At 38.5% G+C, this 10443-nt stretch overlaps 1 long non-coding RNA gene across 1 annotated transcript; it reads right to left on the reverse strand.

The window, feature by feature from the left end:
- Positions 1–5220: 5220 nt before the first annotated feature.
- LOC144961103 (uncharacterized) lies at positions 5221–10087 on the reverse strand. Its single transcript, XR_013643054.1, has 2 exons — positions 9958–10087; positions 5221–5335 (listed from the first exon to the last, which is right to left on the reverse strand). It is a non-coding gene; the product is annotated as an uncharacterized LOC144961103 (long non-coding RNA).
- Positions 10088–10443: the final 356 nt, after the last annotated feature.

Below are 10443 nucleotides of genomic sequence, written 5' to 3' on the forward strand. Positions count from 1 at the left end.
AAATGTTTCTTGCCCCCCCCCCCCCCCCCCCCCCCCACCCCATCCCGTCTTTCTCTCCCCTCTTTTTTTTCATTTTGCTAATCTCCTTGTTTTTTAAACAACGGAATTCGAAAAGGGGAGAGGCTTCTGCTGATAGATTTATTGGAGTCAAAACGTTACGCTTTTTTATAATTTTTTTTTTTTTTAATCTGATGGAAAAGGGTTGTGAGAAATTATAGTTATTTCGTCCACTGTAATTTTGGGAGGAATACCTTGAGAAGTGCAAGTGAGCATGACAGTCACTTTGTGCTGTGCTTCCGACAATCCATGGACATTTCTAAAACGAATTTTTTTTTTTGTTTTGTTTGGATTATTAATCTCATCTAATTGTTATTATTGTTTGTTAGTGGGCTTATTTATTACATATTCTATTTGGGATCATGTTTAATTATTGACAATGAATTCTATTTTTCAACCTGGCCTGAGTCAGAGCAGAAAGTAATCCCGAGTATCGTGATAGACATTCAACCGACAAACAATGATAATGATACCAATCCTAAGCCGTCCTTACGACTGGGTGAAAAAATCTAGACCCCGGTCAGGAAAATCAAACAGTTCTACTTCTAAGGGAAAATGTAAGGCCTCGAAGGATAATACAGTAGAATTACTTTAAAACCAAAATTTTTGGGGGACCTTCTAAGCCATTTCGGTTTAAAGACATTTTGGTTTAAAGCAAGTTCCCGTTTTGCGATGTTTTTCAAGGGTAGTAACTATTTAAGGAATTTGCTCATTTAATTTATCATGGGTTTCCCCTTAAAGGGAGTTGTTGAATAAATGCCATCTTCGTAACCATTTTTAAAATGATTTTTATTTTAATTGTTTGGTTTGGTTTTTTTTGGTGTATTTCAAAAATATTTTTGGGGTTTTCGTTTTTCATTCAAAATTGTTGAGAGAGTTGAGTTGGGGATGCCGTGTTTTCTTTTACATATCTCCATCTTGATCAACTTTTCTTTCATTGACTTCACATAGTATTTTGATTTTAAACTCAAACGTGTAAGCACAGTGCTTTCTTTTAGACATCTTTTCGTAAAATGTAAAGCTAAAATAAGATCGAAAGTTCTTGTGCGATAATTGATTAAGGAATGATGCGCAGCTACTCAGAGGTTAAGTGAAAAGGAGTGTCAATGCTAAGCTGTCTACTACACACACCCTCTTTTGTTGAAAAGCTATTAGGTTCAAAGGCCCATTACATAGAACCTCCCCCCCCCTTTATCCCATCACACACACACATTTAAACTAGTGGAAATGAAATGGCATATCAATGGTAAGTTGGCTAACCCCCCCCCCCCCCCCCACCCCCCCCCCCCATGTTGTCATGTTGAAAATTTGTCAGTTCCAAAGCATGAACACATGAGTGAGAACATCTCGCTTACGTGATTCTACACCCCAACTCTCTCTCTTTCCTAATTTTTCGCCTGCCAGGCACCCGTTGTCTTCCTTTTCCAGTCTGCGCGATTGTGGTGTTGGCCAAGCCCAGGTGCAGCGATTGAAGTGTTTGCCTACCCCCCCCCCCCCCCCCCCCCCCCATTCCACCCTTCAACCCTCATCTTAATACTTACGCTCTTTGTTTAATATCTCGCCGGGCATTATTAGTGTGGCCACCTTCCCGAATTTTTGAAGAAAAATAGAGAAAGAGAAAAAGGGAAGGTGCTCTCAAGTTGTTTCGGTTTAAAGAAAGTCCTGCTTAGAAGTATTTCGGTTTCATCGTAAGAATTAGTACAAAGATAATGAAGAAACTAGTACAATTTATTAAATTCTTTGCGGTTTAAGGTATTTTTCGGTTTAGCTTCTTTCGGTTTAAAGTAATTTACTGTACTAGATCTTATAATTCATCTGATGACCTTAAATCGATTAAGGATCAACTCAGTGTTTTGATGGGACTAGTGCCCATTGTCACCGAAATGAAAGAAGCCTATGACAATACCAATTCTGTTATGGTATGTGATGATGATAATGCCTCGGCCATTATCTTAGATAACAATGAAAATTGTGATACCTCAGTTGATGATACTAACAATGATGCCTCGGCCATCATTTGCCCTAATGAAACTAGCACCTTGGCTGCTAGTTGTAGTAACCCTAGCCTTAATTACTTCATGAATGTGTGTGGATCTAAGGAAAAACCTAAGATTAATATTGAAAATAACAATGCTGTTGGGGTTGAAAAGGTCCTTTGTGATGGGTTAGACAAAGAAATACGAAATGATAGATAATCTACTTTCCAAATATGATGCGCCTACATATTGTTCTAGAATCAATGTCATTCCATAGTGGGCAGGGAGGTACTTATTGTCTTCTATCCGCCCATATCTGTTTTCCAACTAGCTTACTGTCTTTGTCTTGGAATGAGATTACTTGGTTTTGTCCTAGCCCTGACCGGATACCTTGGTGAGAGGGAAACAGTCAAATGTATAGTTAGTTTTGAGAGATGATATTTTTTTCCTTGTAAATCATCTCTCTGTTATGTAATGTATTATGTTTTGTTTACATATTATATATGATTTGGAAACATTTGAGTGTATTCCTCTTAGTCTTAGTGGGGACCTATGCTTGCGACTGGGTAGGACTTTTAGGTAATTTCAAACTAAGTACTTCGATAATGTGCTCTTGGAATTTACATCTGTTCCCTATTTGGTCAAATTCTCCTTTGTCATACTTTTTCTTGGGTGCTTTTAATTGTAATTCTAGAACTTATTACTATCCCATTTCCTTCCTTTTTACTGGCGCTGCTATGATCTTAATGTGTTGCAAGCGCTGTAAAACCCTTAAAAACAAACAAACAATGTAATTCCATATAACGAAGAATTATTCAAAAATTGCTCTGGCGCCTGTAGGTTTAGGGATATTCTTCTTCTTCTAGGTTCCATGCCTGGTCCAGGCTTCGGATACTGCATGAATTATCTCTCTCCATTCCTCCCTGTCTCTTGCTTTTTTCAAACAGCTCTTGGATTGTTAGGTTGGTGAAGCCCTTCAGTTGGTCTATGAGTGTTTTTTCTTTGTCTTCCCGGGCGCGTTTACCAGGTATTTTTCCACAACTTGCCAGGTATTCATTCTTATCTTTCCTTACTATGTGTCCGAAAAAGGATAGTTGTCGATCCGCTATTAAGGGCATTAGTTTCCTTTGTTGGTATGTTTGTTTTAGCACTTCTTCGTTCGTTTTGTGTGCAGTATACGATATTCTCTGCATCCTTCTCAAACACCACATTTCAAAAGCTTCAATGTTCTTTTGTGTTTCTGCATTTGTAGTCCAGCTTTCGCATCCATATAACAAGATTGGTCACACGTAGCACTTCAAGACTTGGAATCTAATCCCGAACGACATCTGTTTGTTTTTCAAAATGTTTCCGAGGTCCATGAAGGCCTGTTTGGCTTGAGTTATTCTTGCTCGTATGTCTCGGTTACATCTTCCATCTGTTGTCACTATTGAACCTAGGTATTTAAAACTTTCTACGTTGGTAAGTTGCTCGCCGTGAATCGTTATATTGCAGGTGCTGTTGTTTTCAGGGTTTTTCTGTATTACCATGCATTCCGTTTTGGTGATATTCACTTCCATTCCCTTGGCTTCACTATCTACTACCACTTTGTCAACAATCTTTTGAAGTTGGATTTCTGATGTTGCAACGAGTACCGTATTGTCTGCGTATCTAATATTATCTATGTTGTGACCTCCTACTTTTATTCCCTCCATATTAGTTATGCCCCTCATGATTGTTTCTTGGTATAGATTAAACGGATCTGTTGAGGCAACACACCTTGACGGACTCCTTTCTTAATAGGAATGGAATTTCCTGTAGAGTTTCCGATTTTGATAGATGCCTGCTGGGTGTAGTATAATGTTTGCATGAGTCTGAGATCTTTTTCATCAGCGCCAATGGAGTGCAGTTGTTTTAGTATTTCTTCGTGGCGTACTCTATCAAAAGCTTTTTTGTAGTCGACAAAACAGAGGTATAGTGGGGTCTGAACCTGTATAGCTCTTTCACTTAGGTATATTGCGTTCCTTGTCCCTCTGTCAGGTTGGAATCCATATTGTTCTTCTGCGATTTCGGGGTTAATCTTATTCCTTAGCCTGTTGATAATTATACGCAACAGTATTTTGTTGATGTGGCTTATTAAACTTATAGTTCTAAAATTTTCGCATCTGACTGCACCTGCTTTCTTTGGTATTGCTATGAAAATAGAGTTACAGAGATCTTCTGGAATTTTCCCAGTGTTGTATATATTGTTGAATAATATGTGAAGTTCATCAATTGCTAGATCTCCTAGGCTTTTTAATACCTCTACAGATATTTCATCAGGGCCTGTTGCTTTACCATCCCTCATTCGTTCCATGGCATGTTCAATTTCACTTTTGGTGATTTTTGGTCCGCTTAATGGTTCTTTGAATTTCAGTGGTGGTTCATTTCTATTTGGATCATTGTACAGTTCGCCTATGTATTCTACCCATCGGCTTTCTATATGTTGTTCTTCAAATAGCAGTTCCCCTTGTTTGTTCTGGATACAACTTCCTGCTGCTTTTCCTTTTCCCTGATAGTTCTTTTATTCTTTGGTGAGCTTGTTGGGGGTTGGGTTTGTATTCTCTTTCGATTTCGCAGCATTTCCAGTCTAGATAGTTCTCGTGTGCCTCGATGCATTTGGATTTAATGTGGTTGTTCAATGTTTGGTATTCTGCAGACCCTCTGTTGCATTTTCGTCTTTCTTCAAATAGGTTTAGAATTTCATTTGTCATCCATTCCTTTTTGCTGTTTATTTGAGCTATTGGTAAATGCTTTTCTGCAGTTGCTTTGACACACTTTTGGAATATATCAAATTGTTTTTCACATTTTTCGTTATCAGGTTCACTTTGGCTTTGTATCATGAGTGCACTTTCAAATTCTTCTCTCATTTTTGTTTGTATGCCATTGTCTTTGCATAACCTGTAATCCCTCTTTATTCTACCAGCTGTTCTCTCACACTTTATCCTTACTGTACAAACAACTGGGACATGGTCACTGTCTACATCGGCGCCTGGGTAGGTTTTGCAATTTAATATGCTATTTCTGAATCTTGATGATACTGCTATAAAGTCTATCTGGTTCCTTGCTCTGACCCCTGGTGATTGCCATATCCAGGTTCTTCTTGGGTGTTGTTGAAACGCTCTGTCTGTCTTTCTTTCCTCTGTATTTCTCTTTCTCTCACATACTCTCTCTCTCTCTCTCTCTCTCTCTCTCTCTCTCTCTCTCTCTCTCTCTCTCTCTCTCTCTCTCTCTCTCTCTATCTATCTCTTTTGATTTCTTCCTCTTTTGTTTTCTTAAACACCCTTCTTAGTGCTTAGGCCACTGGGACCCCCCCTCCCCCCCCTTTGGGAGTTTATGCCACTATGTTTTTCAAATAATAGAACTTATTGGCCATACAAATTCCACTGTTACCGTAAAAATAAGTGTCATTTAAGAGAGTTATGGCTCTTTGAAAAAAGTGAGTTGTGTCCCTTGCAAAAAAGAGACAACATTTCTTTCAAAGGCTCTGGAGACTACAATATTAATTCAAATATATGCAAATTGGGTATCAAACTGAAGGAAATTGAATATACTATCAAACTATGTGCACAAGCTTTCAATTTGTAAATATTATATAGATTCACAGAAAGTTGAAACAATTTGTCAGTAATCTCATGAAGTGTCATATCTAAACTTATGGGCTATTTCAGTGTTTTACACAAAAATTATTTTAAATATGGCCAAAAACAGCATGTTCATTAAAAATGTAGCACTGAAGAAAGCTATGGCCCAAGCCTCAACAACAACCTTCATATTTCTACGTCACAGGAAAAACTAAAAGTGTACGCAACCCTTAAATTTTTCTCCACTTTGTGGGATGCCAAATTCATCATAATTTTCATTCTTTTTAAACATGGTATTGATGTCCAGTTGTCACATTTAAAAGTAAGTTGAAGGTGTGGTAAAAACAATAGATATATCATGAAAAAAGACTAATTTGTTCACAACCCAAGTGAAGCATCATTACCGAAGACTTGAACGAAATCGCATTGTTATATTATGAAGAATAATTGATATTCAAAAGGGATTCTTGATTCAAGATGCAGTAAGTACATAAAAACAATATCCTTATGTGTTTTGCAAACATGCTTTACTCCTTAACAGTTTGCACTGCTCACCAATTTATTACATATCCTCATCATCAGTAGCAAAATCCTCTTCGTCCTCTGAAGTGTCGTCAAGGAAATCACTGTCAAAGCTATCACTACCATCCTCGGCATATGTATCTTCGTCAGTACTGGTGCAGCTTTCTTCATACACAATTTCCTGCAACTCATCTGGAATGAAAGCATCTTTGAACCACTGTACTTCCAATTCATTTGCAGAATTTCTCTGCCAACCGTTATACTCTGGTTTTGGAATGCTAGGATTCTGGCACACTGCATTCCTCCAAATGAGAGTTTGAAAGTTGGCTCTTGATATGTGCAGTGACAATACTTGACTACAAGGAGGCATCTGACACAGATCAATTCCACCACTGCATGAGATGGTACCTTTCTTTCCTTTGAAACGCTGGCGAACTTTGTCATAATACCTCACTTTGTTGACACTTGTGCACGAGGTTTTGCCATACAGCTTGCACACAAATGACTCTAACATGAGACAGTCATTACTCGAAACAGCTGCTGATGTTCCAAATCTGGAGAACAGAATTCTAAGATCTTCCTCCTTTTGAAGAAATTTTAGAGCTTTCAGCTTTCCTTGCCCAACAAAGCAACTTGTTGTGTCACAGCCTGTGAATGCATGGACACCAAGTAATGCATCACACATCTGTTTAGACAAAGTCTTTGCTATCTGAGAGACATTGATTTGTCGCCTGTTGTTGCCACAGCCAGTATCAAAAATCAGGGTCTTTCCAATTGTCTCTGAGAATGAAAGGAGAAGTAAGAAGACATCCGTGTCTGGTGATCTGACAACAATTGTTTCACAGTTTGGTTGGCGGGAAGCATATTGACAGTGCAGTATAATTCGTGTGTCTGCCTCTTCCTGTGATGAGTAGAGATCTAGACAAGGTACAGCTGTGGTAAATTCATCCGTGTCACTGTAAAGTAAGGTGCATCTCTCTTCACAGACAAAGAAGATTTCCCTGTTTCTCAGTTTCTTTGCATATTCGTTACTTTCCCATTCCTTGAGGAGAAACCTGATAAGGGATCTTTTGTTATCAACGCAGCTGAGAAATGATTTCCAACGTCTGGGCACTGTTGTTGCAGATCCTCTTAACAAGTATGCATTATCTTCAGAAGATCCTCTCCTCAATCTCTCACAACCTTTGATTGAATCTTCTATGTAAGTATCAGTCACAAAGTGTACACAAGCTGCTTGTGGTAAGGAGGAAAATGTAAGTTTGGCTACTTCACCAAATGTATTTGGGATTGCTGACAGAGTTTGTAACAGTGCATTGCCATCAACAATGTAAACGGTGTTTGTTTGTTTTTTGCATAATCCTCGAACATTAATGAATTGTCAGGCGTGAGCTTGTGCAACAGAGTTGCTTTGTTGGTCTTCAGAGGTAAACCATCTGATGAAGCCAGCGACCATGGAGTAGGTGTTAGAGGATATTGAAGAACTTTTTGAAGATCAACATTGTGCTCTTGGGACAAAACAAGAAGCTGGCCAAATAAATTTCTTTGTGCCTTGATTTTGACCACGTTCATGTCTTTTTTCACTGTTACCACTTTCCTCAATGATGCAAATGTCTTGGTCTTGTTCCTTTCTAATGGCTTGTGAAATTCTACAGTCTTTTCCTTCAGTCTGTTTTCAACAAAACTTTCAAACAATCTTTTTCCTGTTTTTTCCACGGCTAGCAGGTCATTACCAACATCCTCTTGCACTTTCATTCCTGAAGCTAGACTGACCAGACCATCTTCAACTTCAAAGGGATTGATCATCATCATCATCTAGTCAGCTGATCCTGCGTAGGACGTTGCTTCCCGAACTTTCTTGCGAAACAGATTACGGTTTTCCGCCAGTCTACTTGCTTGAGTTGCTTTCATTCCCAGCCATTCACATATATCTTGTTCCCAGCTTCTTGTTGGTCTACCTCTTCCTCTCTTGCCGTCTACCCTTGTCTGCAGGGATTGATAAATGCTGAAAATGCCTGGAGGATCTTTTGCACTCGCTTTTCACTTTGTTTTTTTTTCTGCAAGGCTCAATTCTTTGTGGGTGTTTATATCTATACAGTTGTTGTTGCTGATCATTCTTTGGGTTGCTGATACATATTCTGCTCGATTGTGTCTTGTTACACTCCAACGGTAATAGCTTGGAAGACTCTTGCTGAACCCAACAATACCTCCTTTTGTCTTTGCATGTTTGTTTATGTTTGTCCAATGGTCATATCAACTGCTATTCTTCCAGCAGGCGTCCTTGATCTGGAGACACTAAATCCATTATCTTGTAACATTTCTTCTGCCCCTGGGTGGGAATGAATCAGGTTGGCTAGTGACACAAAATATGCACTGAGATACTTGGCATAATTGTGGTGATTCATGGTAAAAAGCAGTGGGCACAGTTCTTTTAAACAAGATATATGAAGAAGAAAGTTGTTTGTCTTTGTAGCTCGCAGAAACTGGAGGAGAAGCCAAACTTTGTCCATGTATTGGATCCAGTATTGTGCAGTTTTTCCGTACTTTCCTGAGCGGACACTCTCTTTGAAGGCTTCATACTGGGAAAATAACTCAGCATACACAGTTGACTGGAGAATTTTATTAGCTGTATGGCTTGAAATTCCTTCGGTGAATTCCTTTATGTAAGACATGAGGTCTTTACTGAGTTTTGAATCCGTGTCCTGCTCAAATTTTGCAAGCAGAAGCCTCTCTAGAGCCTCCAAAACAGACACATGCACTCGTATAGCCCTGTTGTAGTTCTTTCCACTCATAATCCTATCCATAGAACCATGTGCACATAGCCCTGCTTCAGTCACAATTTCTTCAAAACCAGATCCACTTTGGAGCTTTCCCAGGGCACCAAGATATGAAATTATGGTGTGAAAGACACCCAGGTGAATAATGACTGTTTTGTAAAGCTGTGGGTTTTGCCAGACAATATCGTAAGCTTTCTTTGCTACAGCCAGGTCAAATGTTACAAATGTATATGTGTTATATGCCCATTAATCATGCCTGAATTGTGCTAGTACAAAATTCCTCTTATTTATTTATCACTGAAAGGAAGCAAATACACTGTAATATATATTTTTTTCATATTATAGAGAATATGGCTATCAAAGATTTAAAAACCCTATATAGCTTTGTAAAATATTTTATGATATGAGGCAAAAAATGAGAAATGACAATAAAATTCCACTATTTATTGCATTTGAAGCAATTTTAGGGTGATAAACAATCATTTTATTCACAAAAATGAGTTCACGAAAAATTGCACCCGATGACCTTTCAAGGGCCATAACTCCTGTAAATGATACTTGAAAAAACTGTAACACCCGGATTAATTTGTGTTATATGTCCCTGAATCATGCCTGAATTGTGCTAGTGCAAAATCCCTCTTGTTTATTCATCCTGAAGGGAAACAAGTACACTGTAATAGATTTTTTTTTCAAATTATAGAGAAAATGGCTATCAAAGATTTAAAAACGCTATATGGCTTTGTAAAATAGTTTATGATATGAGGCAAAAAATGAGAAATTACAATAAAATTCCATTATTGATTGTATGTGAAACAATTTTAAGGTGATAAACAACCATTTTATGCACAAAAACGATTTCACAAAAAATTGCACCTAATGACCTTTCAAGGGCCGTAACTCTCGTAAATGACACTTGAAAAAACGGTAACACCCGGATTAATACTCAAGATATATTGCTGTTTCAGAAAAACCATGTGGCGAAAACTCCCCCAGGGGGGGAAGGGTTTCGCCCACTGGCCCATGCACTATCTCTCTCTTTATCTATATCTCAATTTTATTCTCCCCCTCCCCCTCCCTCTTTCTTTCTTGACTTCTGTCACATTTCTTTTTTCCTTTTCTCTTCTTCCTCTCTCTTTCTTTCTCTCTCGTATTTTTCCCCATAAATCTCTTATGTTCCCTATGTCGGATTGTCTCTCGCTCCTTTTCTTTCTATTCCTCTATTTCGTCGTCGTCTTCTCTCTCTCTCTTCTCTCTCTCTCTCTCTCTCTCTCTCTCTCTCTCTCTCTCTCTCTCTCTCTCTCTCTCTCTCTCTCTCTCTCTCTCTCTCTCTCTCTCTCTCTCCCTCTCTCTTTCTATGTTTAAAAAAATTGAGCTTTTGTATACCGCAATAGCCACTAAATGTGCTCAAATCGCTTCACAAGGGGTCCCTGACCAACAGCAACAACATGTAGAACGAAACATGACGCCTGTTAGGCGATATTATTTTTTTTTTCCGACAACGCTATCAACTCA

The sequence above is a fragment of the Berghia stephanieae genome, unplaced genomic scaffold (genome assembly GCF_034508935.2).
Source record: "Berghia stephanieae isolate SIO BIC M18660-M18661 unplaced genomic scaffold, UCSD_Bste_1.3 scaffold1403, whole genome shotgun sequence".
NCBI classification, from domain to species: domain Eukaryota; kingdom Metazoa; phylum Mollusca; class Gastropoda; order Nudibranchia; family Aeolidiidae; genus Berghia; species Berghia stephanieae.